General features: G+C 37.8%; 1 long non-coding RNA gene across 3 annotated transcripts; it reads left to right on the forward strand.

Annotated features, from left to right (window-relative positions):
• Nucleotides 1-3,698: 3,698 nt before the first annotated feature.
• On the forward strand, nucleotides 3,699-17,234 carry LOC135568612 (uncharacterized). 3 transcript variants are annotated; one of them, XR_010462702.1, is made up of 4 exons: nucleotides 3,699-3,913; nucleotides 7,349-7,416; nucleotides 8,878-9,111; nucleotides 16,886-17,234. It is a non-coding gene; the product is annotated as an uncharacterized LOC135568612 (long non-coding RNA). The 3 variants fall into 3 exon arrangements; XR_010462703.1 differs by lacking the exon at nucleotides 16,886-17,234 and adding an exon at nucleotides 13,451-13,561; XR_010462704.1 differs by lacking the exons at nucleotides 3,699-3,913; nucleotides 7,349-7,416 and adding an exon at nucleotides 5,408-5,465.
• The last annotated feature ends 3,953 nt before the right edge of the window (nucleotides 17,235-21,187 follow it).

The following is a 21,187-nucleotide window of genomic DNA, read 5'->3' on the forward strand; positions in this document are numbered from 1 at the left end:
GTAGTTGTGTTGTCATGTTGTATTGTAGTAACCCTCAACTGTATTTAATGGTGTTATGTAGTTGTGTTGTCATGTTGTATTGTAGTAACCTCAACTGTATTTAATGTAGTTGTGTTGTCATGTTGTATTGTAGTAACCCTCAACTGTATTTAATGGTGTTATGTAGTAGTGTTGTCATGTTGTATTGTAGTAACCCTCAACTGTATTTAATGGTGTTATGTAGTTGTGTTGTCATGTTGTATTGTAGTAACCCTCAACTGTATTTAATGGTGTTATGTAGTTGTGTTGTCATGTTGTATTGTAGTAACCCTCAACTGTATTTAATGGTGTTATGTAGTAGTGTTGTCATGTTGTATTGTAGTAACCTCAACTGTATTTAATGGTGTTATGTAGTTGTGTTGTCATGTTGTACTGTAGTAACCTCAACTGTATTTAATGGTGTTATGCAGTTGTGTTGTCATGTTGTATTGTAGTAACCTCAACTGTATTTAATGGTGTTATGTAGTTGTGTTGTAGTTGTGTTGTCATGTTGTATTGTAGTAACCCTCAACTGTATTTAATGGTGTTATGTAGTTGTGTTGTCATGTTGTATTGTAGTAACCTCAACTGTATTTAATGGTGTTATGTAGTTGTGTTGTCATGTTGTATTGTAGTAACCCTCAACTGTATTTAATGGTGTTATGTAGTTGTGTTGTCATGTTGTCATGTTGTATTGTAGTAACCTCAACTGTATTTAATGGTGTTATTTAGTTGTGTTGTCATGTTGTATTGTAGTAACCCTCAACTGTATTTAATGGTGTTATGTAGTTGTGTTGTCATGTTGTATTGTAGTAACCTCAACTGTATTTAATGGTGTTATGTAGTTGTGTTGTCATGTTGTATTGTAGTAACCTCAACTGTATTTAATGGTGTTATGTAGTTGTGTTGTCATGTTGTATTGTTGTAACCCTCAACTGTATTTAATGGTGTTATGTAGTTGTGTTGTCATGTTGTATTGTAGTAACCTCAACTGTATTTAATGGTGTTATGTAGTTGTGTTGTCATGTTGTATTGTAGTAACCTCAACTGTATTTAATGGTGTTATGTAGTTGTGTTGTCATGTTGTACTGTAGTAACCTCAACTGTATTTAATGGTGTTATGCAGTTGTGTTGTCATGTTGTATTGTAGTAACCCTCAACTGTATTTAATGGTGTTATGTAGTTGTGTTGTCATGTTGTATTGTAGTAACCTCAACTGTATTTAATGGTGTTATGTAGTTGTGTTGTCATGTTGTATTGTAGTAAGACCTCAACTGTATTTAATGGTGTTATGTAGTTGTGTTGTCATGTTGTATTGTAGTAACCTCAACTGTATTTAATGGTGTTATGTAGTTGTGTTGTCATGTTGTATTGTAGTAACCTCAACTGTATTTAATGGTGTTATGTAGTTGTGTTGTCATGTTGTATTGTAGTAACCCTCAACTGTATTTAATGGTGTTATGTAGTTGTGTTGTACTGTAGTATTGTAGTAAACCTCAACTGTATTTAATGGTGTTATGTAGTTGTGTTGTCATGTTGTATTGTAGTAACCCTCAACTGTATTTAATGGTGTTATGTAGTTGTGTTGTCATGTTGTATTGTAGTAACCCTCAACTGTATTTAATGGTGTTATGTAGTTGTGTTGTCATGTTGTATTGTAGTAACCCTCAACTGTATTTAATGGCGTTATGTAGTTGTGTTGTCATGTTGTATTGTAGTAACCATCAACTGTATTTAATGGTGTTATGTAGTTGTGTTGTCATGTTGTATTGTAGTAACCCTCAACTGTATTTAATGGTGTTATGTAGTTGTGTTGTCATGTTGTATTGTAGTAACCCTCAACTGTATTTAATGGTGTTATGTAGTTGTGTTGTCATGTTGTATTGTAGTAACCCTCAACTGTATTTAATGGTGTTATGTAGTTGTGTTGTCATGTTGTATTGTAGTAACCCTCAACTGTATTTAATGGTGTTATGTAGTTGTGTTGTCATGTTGTATTGTAGTAACCCTCAACTGTATTTAATGGTGTTATGTAGTTGTGTTGTCATGTTGTACTGTAGTAACCCTCAACTGTATTTAATGGTGTTATGCAGTTGTGTTGTCATGTTGTATTGTAGTAACCCTCAACTGTATTTAATGGTGTTATGTAGTTGTGTTGTAGTTGTGTTGTCATGTTGTATTGTAGTAACCCTCAACTGTATTTAATGGTGTTATGTAGTTGTGTTGTCATGTTGTATTGTAGTAACCCTCAACTGTATTTAATGGTGTTATGTAGTTGTGTTGTCATGTTGTCATGTTGTATTGTAGTAACCCTCAACTGTATTTAATGGTGTTATGTAGTTGTGTTGTCATGTTGTATTGTAGTAACCCTCAACTGTATTTAATGGTGTTATGTAGTTGTGTTGTCATGTTGTATTGTAGTAACCCTCAACTGTATTTAATGGTGTTATGTAGTTGTGTTGTCATGTTGTATTGTAGTAACCTCAACTGTATTTAATGGTGTTATGTAGTTGTGTTGTCATGTTGTATTGTAGTAACCCTCAACTGTATTTAATGGTGTTATGTAGTTGTGTTGTCATGTTGTACTGTAGTAACCCTCAACTGTATTTAATGGTGTTATGCAGTTGTGTTGTCATGTTGTATTGTAGTAACCCTCAACTGTATTTAATGGTGTTATGTAGTTGTGTTGTCATGTTGTATTGTAGTAACCCTCAACTGTATTTAATGGTGTTATGTAGTTGTGTTGTCATGTTGTATTGTAGTAACCCTCAACTGTATTTAATGGTGTTATGTAGTTGTGTTGTCATGTTGTGAGTGTTGTATTGTAGTAACCCTCAACTGTATTTAATGGTGTTATGTAGTTGTGTTGTCATGTTGTATTGTAGTAACCCTCAACTGTATTTAATGGTGTTATGTAGTTGTGTTGTCATGTTGTATTGTAGTAACCCTCAACTGTATTTAATGGTGTTATGTAGTTGTGTTGTCATGTTGTACTGTAGTATTGTAGTAAACCTCAACTGTATTTAATGGTGTTATGTAGTTGTGTTGTCATGTTGTATTGTAGTAACCCTCAACTGTATTTAATGGTGTTGTGTAGTTGTGTTGTCATGTTGTATTGTAGTAACCCTCAACTGTATTTAATGGTGTTATGTAGTTGTGTTGTCATGTTGTATTGTAGTAACCCTCAACTGTATTTAATGGTGTTATGTAGTTGTGTTGTCATGTTGTATTGTAGTAACCCTCAACTGTATTTAATGGTGTTATGTAGTTGTGTTGTCATGTTGTCATGTTGTATTGTAGTAACCCTCAACTGTATTTAATGGTGTTATGTAGTTGTGTTGTTATGTTGTGAATGTTGTATTGGCCTAACCCTCAACATTTTCTGGTGATGGAGTGAGACACAGACAAGACACAGAGACAACAACATAATATGATATGATGGAGAGAGACACCAGACAAGACACAGAGACAGCAACAGAATAGGATATGATGGAGAGAGACACCAGACAAGACACAGAGACAACAACAGAAGAATAGGATACGATAGAGAGAGACACCAGACAAGACACAGAGACAGCAACAGAATAATAGAATATGATGGAGAGAAACACCAGACAAGACACAGAGACAGCAACAGAATAATAGAATATGATGGAGAGAAACACCAGACAAGACACGGAGACAGCAACAGACGACACAGAGAAAGTGATGGAGAGAGACAGAAGAATAGAGTTCCAGACAGTTGTAGAATGTATGCCAAGACACATTGTAAGAGCTATAAAGAGAGAGGGAGAGAGAACAGGCAGAACCTGATATGTAAATGAGCAGAGCAAATGAAAGCAACTTTTGACGACCTGATGATCATCCAGACTGTGTTTCTATTGAGAGATAAAAGGTAAGACGACGATTGTTATGAGTATTAATATAGTTGATGATATTGTTATGTGTATTAATATAGTTGATGATATTTCTGGTGGACAGTGTTATAATAGTCCTACTCTCCTTAAAATGTTTTTGATATAAATTGGATGCGTGGGGTGAATTTGTTCTGTGCCCATCTGTGTGCCCCAGGGTGATCACTCCTACACTATCTAGAATCTAAAAGGGTTATTTGGCTCTCCCGATAGGAGAACCCTTTGTAGAACCCTTTTTGGTACTAGGTAGAACCCTTTTGGGTTCCATGAAGAACCCTTTCTATAGTCTATAGACCTATGATACAGTAGGAGATTACCCTGGTCTATAGACCTATGATACAGTAGGAGATCACCCTGGTCTATAGACCTATGATACAGTAGGAGATCACCCTGGTCTATAGACCTATGATACAGTAGGAATCACCCTGGTCTATAGACCTATGATACAGTAGGAGATCACCCTGGTCTATAGACCTATGATACAGTAGGAATCACCCTGGTCTATAGACCTATGATACAGTAGGAGATCACCCTGGTCTATAGACCTATGATACAGTAGGAGATCACCCTGGTCTATAGACCTATGATACAGTAGGAGATCACCCTGCTCTATAGACCTATGATACAGTAGGAGAACACCCTGGTCTATAGACCTATGATACAGTAGGAAATCACCCTGGTCTATGGTACAGTACACTCTTAGAAAAAAGGGTTCCAAACGGATCCTCTGGCTGTCCCCGTAGGAGATTATTTTGGGTTCTAGTTAGAACTCTTCTGGCTTCTATGTAGACCCCTCTGTGGAAAGGGTTCTGCATGGAACCCAAAATGGTTCTCCTATGGGGACAGCCAACGATTCTAGATAATGAAGGAGCGATCACCCTGGGGCACACAGATGGGCACAGAACGAATTGACCCCATGCATCTCATTTATATCAGGTACCAAAAAGGGTTCTACAAAAGGTTATCCTATGTGGAAGAAGAACCCTGTGTATCATAGGTCTATAGACTTGTTTTTCAAAACCGACTTAAAACACAACAAGCCACAAACAAACATTTTCTCTTTCTAATCTACTGTTAACGCTTTTTACTCAGGGAGGTATTTTGTGTGAAAGAGACAAATAAATATTGTGGAAAGACTAACAACAACTTACACTTCCTCAAAACAGGTTGTGTGTATTCATTAGTGCCCACCGTAACAAAACAACAGAAACCGTTTAGGTCACATTGTACAGCATTTAGAGAACTGTTTTTGTTTTATGCAACATTTTAATACTGTTGGCTGTGGAGTAAACTAATGAATACAACCCAGGTTGTTGCCTATGACTCGGCATGTTGATACCTGCCTGATGCTGAAACCTGATTGTAGCCTGAGGGGTAAACTATGATACTAGCTAGATATACTGGTTTTCTAAAAATAGCCAACTTCAGTTACCTTCACATTCCAGCTCAGACCTCACCCTTAAGAATATACAGAACAGAACAGAAAATATCTCAATGTCTTGACATGTTCTGGTTGTGAATTCAGGCTACAAGGTGAGAATCCTGCCAGGGATTATTGTAAAGTGTGTAGAGACATTCAATGTCTGGTGTAATGTTAGTATAGTGAAGTAAAACACTCCTAACAGTAGATAAATTAAATGTCTGGTGTAATGTTAGTATAGTGAATGACAGTAAAACACTGCTAACAGTCTACTTCTACTGAGACAGGTTGGTGTCAGTTTAATCATACAACATGGAGCTGACTGGACGTGGTCAAGTCAAATTCAATATATCAATATTCATATATTATAGTTCTACATTTAACATTTCATATGATAATGTAATTATATCATAGTTCCTCTACATTTCATATGATAATGTAATTATATCATAGTTCCTCTACATTTCATATGATAATGTAATTGTATCATAGTTCCTCTACATTTCATATGATAATGTAATTGTATCATAGTTCCTCTATAGTGTAGAGATCCTCTACATTTCATATGATAATGTAATTGTATCATAGTTCCTCTACATTTCATATGATAATGTAATTGTATCATAGTTCCTCTATAGTGTAGTGAGCCACGTCACAATTCCAACCAAGTTACCCAATTGGTGCCAATGGCGCGATGCGTAGGTTGTTCACCTTTCACACATGCAACCTGGGTTCGCTTCCCTGCCCTGCTGTTTGCTACATTGGTGTCTGAGACATGCTTTTGTGTGAGCCAGGTAACAATTCCCACCATGTGGGTTAACCCTATTGGTGCAATACGTAGGGTGTTGACCTCCCTGCCAGCTGTTTTCAACTATATTAACAGCACAGGCTGCCTGTAGGGTGTTGACCTCCCTGCCTGCTGTTTTCAACTATATTAACAGCACAGGCTGCCTGTAGGGTGTTGACCTCCCTGCCTGCTGTTTTCAACTATATTAACAGCACAGGCTGCCTGTAGGGTGTTGACCTCCCTGCCTGCTGTTTTCAACTATATTAACAGCACAGGCTGCCTGTAGGGTGTTGACCTCCCTGCCAGCTGTTTTCAACTATATTAACAGCACAGGCTGCCTGTAGGGTGTTGACCTCCCTGCCTGCTGTTGTCAACTATATTAACAGCACAGGCTGCCTGTAGGGTGTTGACCTCCCTGCCTGCTGTTTTCAACTATATTAACAGCACAGGCTGCCCGTAGGGTGTTGACCTCCCTGCCTGCTGTTTTCAACTATATTAACAGCACAGGCTGCCCAACATTCGTTGAACAAAGAGACACAATAATACGAGTGAAAGGATTTTAGGATAATATCAGTAAGTGTTGATTTAGAGTTGTCTTCTGGGTTCAGCCTTCTAGTTGCCTTTATCAACAGGTTGAAATGTAATAAATGACATCACAATGACATGTCCTCAGAGTTGGAAAGATCCTACATCTGAACACATTATTTAACATGGTGACATGGTGCTGCTAGTGAAAGAAAACATTAAGAGACAGAATACAGGCGGGGGAGTTTGCACAAAGTTTACGTACAACAATATATTGAACTAGGTAGACTGAGCATAGAGCTAAAGGCTGTAACCACGGGGAAGAAACTGTTCAGAATGGGGTCTATAACATCCAATCACTGAGGTTAACAACAGTTGACAGTTGCAACTTCATTGCTAATAACTCAAACTTCCTTTTTCAGATAAAGACCTCATCTCTGTACAGATGTAGGATCTGAATTTGATCACCCTATTGCAGGAAAACTAAAACTTGCAGTGTATTTGATGTTTTAAAAGGCTTCTGAAGTTTGTCATTTCCACTTTCCACTTTAAAATGTTAATTATAATCCACATAATTTTTCTGCTGTAGTAAACTGTCTCAAATTAAGATCCTACATCTGTAGCAAAACACCTGTCATGTATTCTCCTTTGACCATTTGACATCTTTTATTTACTGTTGTTTAGGCTGGTTGAATGAGTTGCCTATGAAAGCTACTTCATCTGTAAGAAAACAGGCGTCTGCACCAGTGACTGTAAGTTATGTGATTTTCCTCAATTAAAAGTATGTTTGTAGCCTACGCAGTTATAAAATGGCTGTTGAAACTGTAACACATATTTCTCAGTACATTAGAAGTCAGATAAATGTGTTGAGACGTAGGAAAGATGGGCAAACTCTTGTTGGTCTTGGCTTTCTACAAACTATTATAAGGTTAGTCGATGTCAGACATTCAATAGTCAGAGTAGGTTGGAGTTATGATCACTTATCATGCTGACAAACCTGATGGTTTCTGTGAACTGATCTGAACAGGTTTAGGCTGGTCATCTATGATATGTAGGTTATATACAGTATATTATCTGTCCTGCTACTGGAAGGATTATAACATTATGTGAACTGATCTGAACAGGTTTAGGCTGGTCATCTATGATATGTAGGTTATATACAGTACATTCTCTGTCCTGCTACTGGTAGGACTATAACATTATGTGAACTGATCTGAACAGGTTTAGGCTATAGCCGTATGTATGTAGCCGTGTTATAGACCTTGATCTGCATTTCACTAACAACCCACTACTATACATTATAACCTAGTCTACTTTACATAATATAACATATCACTAACAACCCACTACTATACATTATAACCTAGTCTACTTTACATAATATAACATCTACATATCACTACCAACCCACTACTATACATTATAACCTAGTCTACTTTACATAATATGACATATCACTAACAACCCACTACTATACATTATAATCCAATCTACTTTACATAATATAACATCTACATATCACTACCAACCCACTACTATACATTATAACCTAGTCTACTTTACATAATATAACATATCACTAACAACCCACTACTATACATTATAACCTAGTCTACTTTACATAATATAACATCTACATATCACTAACAACCCACTACTATACATTATCACCTAGTCTACTTTACATAATATAAAATCTCTAACTTGTTGCAAATAAACTTTCTGAATGGATCAATAATTTCCCCCTCAGATCAATCATGCCCGTTTTAGTACTTCTGTCTACATTCTCAGATACGTTTAGAAAATAACAGATTGAAAGACAATAAAAAGCCACTTTTAATGAATAAAAATAAGTGTGAGACATGGCCTTGTGTTGCTGTACTGTCTATAACTACCTTAACAAACAGTGACTTATTATTATTATTGTTGCTGTACTGTCTATAACTACCTTAACAAACAGTGACTTATTATTATTATTATTATTGTTGCTGTACTGTCTAGAACTACCTTAACAAACAGTGACTTATTATTATTACAGACAGTTACCATGGAGATGAAATGTCACAACTACGTTTTCATGTGATGCATTAAATCATCTGATTGTTTCTATGTCTGTTAATAAATGTTTTATAAGAGAAAATTAATAAATGATAACAATTAACATTAAATAATTACTGTGTTAACCACAAACAACATTTTGGGTCTCTGTTTAGGGGTCAGTGCTCTAAAATGAGTCTCTCTGGGGAGAGAGAGGAGGGGGTCCCTGCCTCTAAAATGAGTCTCTCTGGGGAGAGAGAGGAGGGGGGCCCTGCCTCTAAAATGAGTCTCTCTGGGGAGAGAGAGGAGGGGGGCCCTGCCTCCAAAATGAGTCTCTCTGGGGAGAGAGAGGAGGGTGGCCCTGCCTCTAAAATGAGTCTCTCTGGGGAACATGACACCAAAGCTAAGAGGTGAGATGACAATTTTTGATAACATAAAATGTTTCCAAAATGTTCACATTTGTTTTTTAGTCAGAAATGATTGTTATGGGTACCTTTAATAATACTGTTCTCAGATTTTTAACTAATATAGGGTTCTCAATCCGGGGTCTGTGGAGGTACTGCAGGGAAAACATTTTCTGGTCATGGTTAACCATATTTGTTTTCAGAAAAAGAAAACTAAAACACCTAACTAAAACGCATGTCCCTGTTCTCTTTTTCAAGACGTGGCCGATTTAAACAGCCAGAAGACATTTTTGTGTTTTAAATTCAGAAACAACACTTTGTTTTGATGACTTGTTGTTTCTAAATGGCTGCTGGGTAAATTGAAACGCATCAAAATGTTCGTTCGTAGGCATCGGATTGAGTGAATTGCTGCGCAGTTTCACTGAGTTAGAAGACAAATGGACAGGACAGATTTGTAGATCTGAAGTAGTTGCTACTTCAGATTATGAGCCTATCAGGTGTCGTGAATGAGTTATGTAGTACCCACAGAAGGCCACAGGGAGGAGCAAGAGACCTATAAACCCATACTGTTTTTTACCTTAAAATCCCTGAACCTAACAATCAATCAAATGCATTTTTAAACCCCTTTTTACATCAGCATCTATCCCTACGTATTACCTATTTTAGCATTAACCTTAACCCAAATTATTTTAGAAACTGTTTTAGTAATAATATTATGTTAGTAAATACCATTATAGTACTAAATAGCACTGATTATTTTGTTCATCAAAACCTGTCTCAGCATTTTGCTGTTTTTGTTTTGTTATTTTATTATATTTATTATTGCAAGGCAGAACACTTGATCAACAAGTCACATGTGTTTTATTTTTCAAATGTAGTTTGAACTGGGTGACCTGGAAACCTCTATGTGAAAGTCTAGCAACTGGAATGGGATAGGTAGGGCAGGTTAGAGACTGATCTAAGGAATTCGAAAAATACACTTTATTTCTCAGCTGCCTCACCAATATCTGTATGTGAATTAATAACTTTTAATTGCTAAATATTTATTGAAAATATAGAGCCAAATGGTGGTGTATCCAGGGAGAAAACTATCGTGGTGATTTGTGTTCTTATGCTGCCATCTACTGGAATTAGACAACTAATGTCATTTGTGGAATTATGCTGAACTTTTTAGAAACTGCAATACTACTGAAAATGTGTAATTCCTTACTAAAGTAGTAGAATTAGTAGAAGAATTAGAATAATTAGTAGAATTGTAAAATACAAAATGTTCTGGTTCATTTGACCACTTACAACCATTAAATAACCATTTATAGTGTAACAAACATTGAAACTGACATAAACCATAAACACCATACAGTTAAATAGAGTTAAAGAGTTAAATGTATTAAAAATTATTTATTTAGATGGGTGACATTATCTGCCAAAGTAGCAGCCCTGTAGACAGAGAAGAGCTCTCCAGTAGGTACCAAAACATTCAAAGGACATTTTCTCAAAGTTTATCATCTTTCAAAACATAATTACTTTCCCATTGTTCCTCAACTGTAGTGTATGATATTTAGTTTTCTAACACTGAGTCTGTACTTTTATCCAATTAAAAAACACAATTTCAAGTTTTGCCACATAAGACAACATTCAGCCGGTTGGTCACATTTGAGAGTGAGGCAGATGAATAGCATTTTGTGGGAAAAAACATTATTATTTGTCCCTCTGAAATGAAACCATCAAGTGATTTTAAACAAATGCATGTTTGTCATTGAACAATCCCATGCCTTGATTAGAGAATGAAAAAACCCACCAAGCTCTTTAACTTCTTATGGGAGGTGGGAGGCTAGTGCCAAATTGCAGAGCGCCAAATTGAAAATACAGAAATACTCAGGTTACAAGTTAATCAACGTTCAAAGCAGAATTTAGTTTAGACTTATAAACTTTAGAGAGGGAGACTTTTCTACTGAACAAAGGTAAGAAGAACTCATGGGTCCTGGTCAGTGAGTTAAACAACACTGTCTCTAGTCATTTCTCCTCCCATTTTCCCATTTATTGTTGTTGTTTTCATAATCCATAGGCTCATCCTTTTGTCCATTTTCATAGTCCTAAAACAATAGTAAACAAACACAACATTCAACCCCTGTGTGTGTGTGTGTGTGTGTTTGTGTGTGTGTACTCCCTGGATGAGGAGATGTAATCTCTATCCTGATTGCCTACTCACTTTTACCCCGACCTACATGTACATATTACCTCAACTACCTCAACTACCTGGTACCCTGCTCATTGACTCAGTACTGGTTCTCCTTATAGCCTCATTATTACCTCAACTACCTGGTACCCTGCACATTGACTCAGTACTGGTTCTCCTTATAGCCTCATTATTACCTCAACTACCTGGTACCCTGCACATTGACTCAGTACTGGTACTCCTTATATTCTCATTATGTTCCTGGTACCCCTACCCCAGGCCCTGGATAAAAACATATGCTGATTTCAAAACTAAATGTTTAAATACAGATCTTATATTACTGTATTTAATAATGGTTTAAAAAAAATGTTGTATATTGATGTCAAATGTATCATTTGTACAGTTCTTTATGAAACTCTGTAAAACCTGGCAGAACTACTGATTTATCTGAGAGTGAGGCAGATATATATTATTACTGTATAAAACCTAGCAGTACTACTGATTTCTCTGAGAGTGAGACAGATATATATTATTACTGTATAAAACCTAGCAGTACTACTGATTTCTCTGAGAGTGAGACAGATATATATTATTACTGTGTAAAACCTAGCAGTACTACTGATTTCTCTGAGAGTGAGGCAGATATATATTATTACTGTGTAAAACCTAGCAGTACTACTGATTTCTCTGAGAGTGAGGCAGATATATACTGTGTAAAATTATTACTGTATAAAACCTAGCAGTACTACTGATTTCTCTGAGAGTGAGACAGATATATATTATTACTGTGTAAAACCTAGCAGTACTACTGATTTCTCTGAGAGTGAGGCAGATATATATTATTACTGTGTAAAACCTAGCAGTACTACTGATTTCTCTGAGAGTGAGGCAGATATATATTATTACTGTGTAAAACCTAGCAGTACTACTGATTTCTCTGAGAGTGAGGCAGATATATATTATTACTGTGTAAAACCTAGCAGTACTACTGATTTCTCTGAGAGTGAGACAGATATATATTATTACTGTGTAAAACCTAGCAGTACTACTGATTTATCTGAGAGTGAGGCAGATATATATTATTACTGTATAAAACCTAGCAGTACTACTGATTTCACTGAGAGTGAGGCAGATATATATTATTACTGTATAAAACCTAGCAGTACTACTGATTTCTCTGAGAGTGAGACAGATATATATTATTACTGTATAAAACCTAGCAGTACTACTGATTTATCTGAGAGTGAGGCAGATATATATTATTACTGTGTAAAACCTAGCAGTACTACTGATTTCTCTGAGAGTGAGGCAGATATATATTATTACTGTATAAAACCTAGCAGTACTACTGATTTCTCTGAGAGTGAGGCAGATATATATTATTACTGTGTAAAACCTAGCAGTACTACTGATTTCTCTGAGAGTGAGGCAGATATATATTATTACTGTGTAAAACCTAGCAGTACTACTGATTTCTCTGAGAGTGAGGCAGATATATATTATTACTGTGTAAAACCTAGCAGTACTACTGATTTCACTGAGAGTGAGGCAGATATATATTATTACTGTGTAAAACCTAGCAGTACTACTGATTTCTCTGAGAGTGAGGCAGATATATATTATTACTGTGTAAAACCTAGCAGTACTACTGATTTCACTGAGAGTGAGGCAGATATATATTATTACTGTATAAAACCTAGCAGTACTACTGATTTCTCTGAGAGTGAGACAGATATATATTATTACTGTATAAAACCTAGCAGTACTACTGATTTATCTGAGAGTGAGGCAGATATATATTATTACTGTGTAAAACCTAGCAGTACTACTGATTTCTCTGAGAGTGAGGCAGATATATATTATTACTGTATAAAACCTAGCAGAACTACTGATTTCTCTGAGAGTGAGGCAGATATATAGCTTTTAGCAAAATAAACATGATTATTTTTCTCTCTGAAATGAAACATCAAGTGAAAGACATTGAACAAATACATGCTGTCATTGAACGACCACATCTCATGATTAGATAGTGAAAAAAACATCTCATTCATAATTTCTATAAACAATAAAAGCTCATTTACGAACATTTCTGAAAAGTGACATATAGCGTTTTGGAATCTGAGCTCAGAGTAGATGAGAGATGTAATGTTTGTCTCTGTTGTGTTGAAGTCCAATCAAGCAGGAGAGACCAGCCTCCCCTGTTCCCAGCTGTGTGTCCATGAAGAGTGACTGGTCTATGGGTCATCCTATACAGTTTAGAAAGGGAGACTTTTCTACTGAACAAAGGTAAGAAGAACTCATGGGTCATGGTCAGTGAGTTAAACAACACTGTCTCTAGTCATTTCTCCTCCCATTTTCCCATTTATTGTTGTTGTTTTCATAATCCATAGGCCTATCATTTTGTCCATTTTCATAGTCCTAAAACAATATTAAACAAACACAACATTCCCTCAGTGTGTGTGTGTGTGTGTGTGTGTGTGTGTGTGTGTGTGTGTGTGTGTGTGTGTGTGTGTGTGTGTGTGTGTGTGTGTGTGAGTGTGAGCTCCCTGGATGTGGAGATGTAAACTCTATCCAGATTGCGTAGTCACTTTTACACCTACCTACATGTGGATATTACCTCAATTATAGTCTCATTATTACCTCAACTACCTGGTACCCTGCACATTGACTCAGTACTGGTACTCCTTATAGTCTCATTATTACCTCAACTACCTGGTACCCTGCACATTGACTCAGTACTGGTACTCCTTATAGCCTCATTATTACCTCAACTACCTGGTACCCTGCACATTGACTCAGTACTGGTACTCCTTATAGTCTCATTATTACCTCAACTACCTGGTACCCTGCACATTGACTCAGTACTGGTTCTCCTTATAGCCTCATTATTACCTCAACTACCTGGTACCCTGCACATTGACTCAGTACTGGTTCTCCTTATAGTCTCATTATTACCTCAACTACCTGGTACCCTGCACATTGACTCAGTACTGGTTCTCCTTATAGCCTCATTATTACCTCAACTACCTGGTACCCTGCACATTGACTCAGTACTGGTTCTCCTTATAGTCTCATTATTACCTCAACTACCTGGTACCCTGCACATTGACTCAGTACTGGTTCTCCTTATAGTCTCATTATTACCTCAACTACCTGGTACCCTGCACATTGACTCAGTACTGGTTCTCCTTATAGTCTCATTATTACCTCAACTACCTGGTACCCTGCACATTGACTCAGGACTGGTTCTCCTTATAGTCTCATTATTACCTCAACTACCTGGTACCCTGCACATTGACTCAGTACTGGTACTCCTTATAGCCTCATTATTACCTCAACTACCTGGTACCCTGCACATTGACTCAGGACTGGTTCTCCTTATAGCCTCATTATTACCTCAACTACCTGGTACCCTGCACATTGACTCAGGACTGGTTCTCCTTATATTCTCATTATTACCTCAACTACCTGGTACCCTGCACATTGACTCAGTACTGGTTCTCCTTATAGTCTCATTATTACCTCAACTACCTGGTACCCTGCACATTGACTCAGTACTGGTTCTCCTTATAGCCTCATTATTACCTCAACTACCTGGTACCCTGCACATTGACTCAGTACTGGTACTCCTTATAGTCTCATTATGTTCCTGGTACCCCTACCCCAGGCCCTGGATAAAAACATATGCTGATTTCAAAACTAAATGTTTAAATACAGATCTTATATTACTGTATTTAATAATGGTTTAAAAAAAATGTTGTATATTGATGTCAAATGTATCATTTGTACAGTTCTTTATGAAACTCTGTAAAACCTAGCAGAACTACTGATTTATCTGAGAGTGAGACAGATATATATTATTACTGTGTAAAACCTAGCAGTACTACTGATTTATCTGAGAGTGAGGCAGATATATATTATTACTCTGTAAAACCTAGCAGTACTACTGATTTATCTGAGAGTGAGGCAGATATATATTATTACTGTGTAAAACCTAGCAGTACTACTGATTTATCTGAGAGTGAGGCAGATATATATTATTACTGTGTAAAACCTAGCAGTACTACTGATTTATCTGAGAGTGAGGCAGATATATATTATTACTGTGTAAAACCTAGCAGTACTACTGATTTATCTGAGAGTGAGGCAGATATATATTATTACTGTGTAAAACCTAGCAGTACTACTGATTTATCTGAGAGTGAGGCAGATATATATTATTACTGTGTAAAACCTAGTAGTACTACTGATTTCTCTGAGAGTGAGGCAGATATATATTATTACTGTGTAAAACCTAGCAGTACTACTGATTTATCTGAGAGTGAGGCAGATATATATTATTACTGTGTAAAACCTAGCAGTACTACTGATTTCTCTGAGAGTGAGGCAGATATATATTATTACTGTGTAAAACCTAGCAGTACTACTGATTTCTCTGAGAGTGAGGCAGATATATATTATTACTGTGTAAAACCTAGCAGTACTACTGATTTCTCTGAGAGTGAGGCAGATATATATTATTACTGTGTAAAACCCAGCAGTACTACTGATTTATCTGAGAGTGAGGCAGATATATATTATTACTGTGTAAAACCAGCAGTACTACTGATTTATCTGAGAGTGAGGCAGATATATATTATTACTGTAAAACCTAGCAGTACTACTGATTTATCTGAGAGTGAGGCAGATATATATTATTACTGTGTAAAACCTAGCAGTACTACTGATTTATCTGAGAGTGAGGCAGATATATATTATTACTGTGTAAAACCTAGCAGTACTACTGATTTATCTGAGAGTGAGGCAGATATATATTATTACTGTGTAAAACCTAGCAGTACTACTGATTTCTCTGAGATTGAGGCAGATATATATTATTACTCTGTAAAACCTAGCAGTACTACTGATTTCTCTGAGAGTGAGGCAGATATATATTATTACTGTGTAAAACCTAGCAGTACTACTGATTTCTCTGAGAGTGAGGCAGATATATATTATTACTGTGTAAAACCTAGCAGTACTACTGATTCCTCTGAGAGTGAGGCAGATATATATTATTACTGTGTAAAACCTGGCAGTACTACTGATTTCTCTGAGAGTGAGGCAGATATATATTATTACTGTGTAAAACCTAGCAGTACTACTGATTTATCTGAGAGTGAGGCAGATATATATTATTACTGTGTAAAACCTAGCAGTACTACTGATTTATCTGAGAGTGAGGCAGATATATATTATTACTGTGTAAAACCTAGCAGTACTACTGATTTATCTGAGAGTGAGGCAGATATATATTATTACTGTATAAAACCTAGCAGTACTACTGATTTCTCTGAGAGTGAGGCAGATATATAGCTTTTAGCAAAATAAACATGATTATTTTTCTCTCTGAAATGAAACATCAAGTGAAAGACATTGAACAAATACATGCTGTCATTGAACGACCACATCTCATGATTAGATAGTGAAAAAAACATCTCATTCATAATTTCTATAAACAATAAAAGCTAATTTACGAACATTTCTGAAAAGTGACATATAGCGTTTTGGAATCTGAACTCAGAGTAGATGAGAGATGTAATGTTTGTCTCTGTTGTGTTGAAGCCCAATCAAGCAGGAGAGACCAGCCTCCCCTGTTCCCAGCTGTGTGTCCATGAAGAGTTACCGGTCTATGGAACATCCGATAGAGTTTAGAGAGGGAGACTTTTCTACTGAACAAAGGTAAGAAGAACTCATGGGTCCTGGTCAGTGAGTTAAACAACACTGTCTCTAGTCATTTCTCCTCCCATTTTCCCATTTATTGTTGTTGTTTTCATAATCCATAGGCTAATCCTTTTGTCCATTTTCATAGTCCTAAAACAATATTAAACAAACACAACATTCCCTCCCTGTGTGTGTGTGTGTGTGTGTGTGTGTGTGTGTGTGTGTGTGTGTGTGTGTGTGTGTGTGTGTGTGTGTGTGTGTGTGTGTGTGTGTGTGTGAGCTCCCTATATGTGGAGATTAAACTCTATCCAGATTGCGTAGTCACTTTTACACCTACCTACATGTGGATATTACCTCAATTATAGTCTCATTATTACCTCAACTACCTGGTACCCTGCACATTGACTCAGTACTGGTACTCCTTATAGCCTCATTATTACCTCAACTACCTGGTACCCTGCGCATTGACTCAGTACTGGTACTCCTTATAGCCTCATTATTACCTCAACTACCTGGTACCCTGCACATTGACTCAGTACTGGTACTCCTTATAGCCTCATTATTACCTCAACTACCTGGTCCCCCTGCACATTGACTCAGTACTGGTACTCCTTATAGCCTCATTATTACCTCAACTACCTGGTACCCTGCACATTGACTCAGTACTGGTACTCCTTATAGTCTCATTATTACCTCAACTACCTGGTACCCTGCACATTGACTCAGTACTGGTTCTCCTTATAGCCTCATTATTACCTCAACTACCTGGTACCCTGCACATTGACTCAGTACTGGTTCTCCTTATAGTCTCATTATTACCTCAACTACCTGGTACCCTGCACATTGACTCAGTACTGGTTCTCCTTATAGCCTCATTATTACCTCAACTACCTGGTACCCTGCACATTGACTCAGTACTGGTACTCCTTATAGTCTCATTATTACCTCAACTACCTGGTACCCTGCACATTGACTCAGTACTGGTTCTCCTTATAGCCATTATTACCTCAACTACCTGGTACCCTGCAACATTGACTCAGTACTGGTTCTCCTTATAGTCTCATTATTACCTCAACTACCTGGTACCCTGCACATTGACTCAGTACTGGTTCTCCTTATAGCCTCATTATTACCTCAACTACCTGGTACCCTGCACATTGACTCAGTACTGGTTCTCCTTATAGCCTCATTATTACCTCAACTACCTGGTACCCTGCACATTGACTCAGTACTGGTTCTCCTTATAGCCTCATTATTACCTCAACTACCTGGTACCCTGCACATTGACTCAGTACTGGTTCTCCTTATAGTCTCATTATTACCTCAACTACCTGGTACCCTGCACATTGACTCAGTACTGGTACTCCTTATAGTCTCATTATTACCTCAACTACCTGGTACCCTGCACATTGACTCAGTACTGGTACTCCTTATAGCCTCATTATTACCTCAACTACCTGGTACCCTGCACATTGACTCAGTACTGGTACTCCTTATAGCCTCATTATTACCTCAACTACCTGGTCCCCTGCACATTGACTCAGTACTGGTACTCCTTATAGTCTCATTATTACCTCAACTACCTGGTACCCTGCACATTGACTCAGTACTGGTACTCCTTATAGTCTCATTATTACCTCAACTACCTGGTACCCTGCACATTGACTCAGTACTGGTACTCCTTATAGCCTCATTATTACCTCAACTACCTGGTACCCTGCACATTGACTCAGTACTGGTACTCCTTATAGTCTCATTATTACCTCAACTACCTGGTACCCTGCACATTGACTCAGTACTGGTCTCCTTATAGCCTCATTATTACCTCAACTACCTGGTACCCTGCACATTGACTCAGTACTGGTACTCCTTATAGCCTCATTATTACCTCAACTACCTGGTACCCTGCACATTGACTCAGTACTGGTTCTCCTATAGCCTCATTATTACCTCAACTACCTGGTACCCTGCACATTGACTCAGTACTGGTACTCCTTATAGTCTCATTATTACCTCAACTACCTGGTACCCTGCACATTGACTCAGTACTGGTACTCCTTATAGTCTCATTATTACCTCAACTACCTGGTACCCTGCACATTGACTCAGTACTGGTTCTCCTAATAGCCTCATTATTACCTCAACTACCTGGTACCTGCACATTGACTCAGTACTGGTTCTCCTTATAGCCTCATTATTACCTCAACTACCTGGTACCCTGCACATTGACTCAGTACTGGTACTTATAGTCTCATTATTACCTCAACTACCTGGTACCCTGCACATTGACTCAGTACTGGTTCTCCTTATAGTCTCATTATTACCTCAACTACCTGGTACCCTGCACATTGACTCAGTACTGGTACTCCTTATAGTCTCATTATTACCTCAACTACCTGGTACCCTGCACATTGACTCAGTACTGGTTCTCCTAATAGCCTCATTATTACCTCAACTACCTGGTACCCTGCACATTGACTCAGTACTGGTACTCCTTATAGCCTCATTATTACCTCAACTACCTGGTACCCTGCACATTGACTCAGTACTGGTACTCCTTATAGCCTCATTATTACCTCAACTACCTGGTACCCTGCACATTGACTCAGTACTGGTACTCCTTATAGCCTCATTATTACCTCAACTACCTGGTCCCCCTGCACATTGACTCAGTACTGGTACTCCTTATAGCCTCATTATTACCTCAACTACCTGGTACCCTGCACATTGACTCAGTACTGGTACTCCTTATAGTCTCATTATTACCTCAACTACCTGGTACCCTGCACATTGACTCAGTACTGGTTCTCCTTATAGCCTCATTATTACCTCAACTACCTGGTACCCTGCACATTGACTCAGTACTGGTTCTCCTTATAGTCTCATTATTACCTCAACTACCTGGTACCCTGCACATTGACTCAGTACTGGTTCTCCTTATAGCCTCATTATTACCTCAACTACCTGGTACCCTGCACATTGACTCAGTACTGGTTCTCCTTATAGCCTCATTATTACCTCAACTACCTGGTACCCTGCACATTGACTCAGTACTGGTTCTCCTTATAGCCTCATTATTACCTCAACTACCTGGTACCCTGCACATTGACTCAGTACTGGTTCTCCTTATAGTCTCATTATTACCTCAACTACCTGGTACCCTGCACATTGACTCAGTACTGGTACTCCTTATAGCCTCATTATTACCTCAACTACCTGGTACCCTGCGCATTGACTCAGTACTGGTACTCCTTATAGCCTCATTATTACCTCAACTACCTGGTACCCTGCACATTGACTCAGTACTGGTACTCCTTATAGCCTCATTATTACCTCAACTACCTGGTCCCCCTGCACATTGACTCAGTACTGGTACTCCTTATAGCCTCATTATTACCTCAACTACCTGGTACCCTGCACATTGACTCAGTACTGGTACTCCTTATAGTCTCATTATTACCTCAACTACCTGGTACCCTGCACATTGACTCAGTACTGGTACTCCTTATAGCCTCATTATTACCTCAACTACCTGGTACCCTGCACATTGACTCAGTACTGGTACTCCTTATAGTCTCATTATTACCTCAACTACCTGGTACCCTGCACATTGACTCAGTACTGGTACTCCTTATAGCCTCATTATTACCTCAACTACCTGGTACCCTGCACATTGACTCAGTACTGGTACTCCTTATAGCCTCATTATTACCTCAACTACCTGGTACCCTGCACATTGACTCAGTACTGGTTCTCCTAATAGCCTCATTATTACCTCAACTACCTGGTACCCTGCACATTGACTCAGTACTGGTACTCCTTATAGTCTCATTATTACCTCAACTACCTGGTACCCTGCACATTGACTCAGTACTGGTACTCCTTATAGTCTCATTATTACCTCAACTACCTGGTACCCTGCACATTGACTCAGTACTGGTTCTCCTAATAGCCTCATTATTACCTCAACTACCTGGTACTCTGCACATTGACTCAGTACTGGTTCTCCTTATAGCCTCATTATTACCTCAACTACCTGGTACCCTGCACATTGACTCAGTACTTATAGTCTCATTATTACCTCAACTACCTGGTACCCTGCACATTGACTCAGTACTGGTTCTCCTTATAGTCTCATTATTACCTCAACTACCTGGTACCCTGCACATTGACTCAGTACTTATAGTCTCATTATTACCTCAA

The sequence above is a fragment of the Oncorhynchus nerka genome, unplaced genomic scaffold (genome assembly GCF_034236695.1).
Source record: "Oncorhynchus nerka isolate Pitt River unplaced genomic scaffold, Oner_Uvic_2.0 unplaced_scaffold_1448, whole genome shotgun sequence".
NCBI lineage: Eukaryota > Metazoa > Chordata > Actinopteri > Salmoniformes > Salmonidae > Oncorhynchus > Oncorhynchus nerka.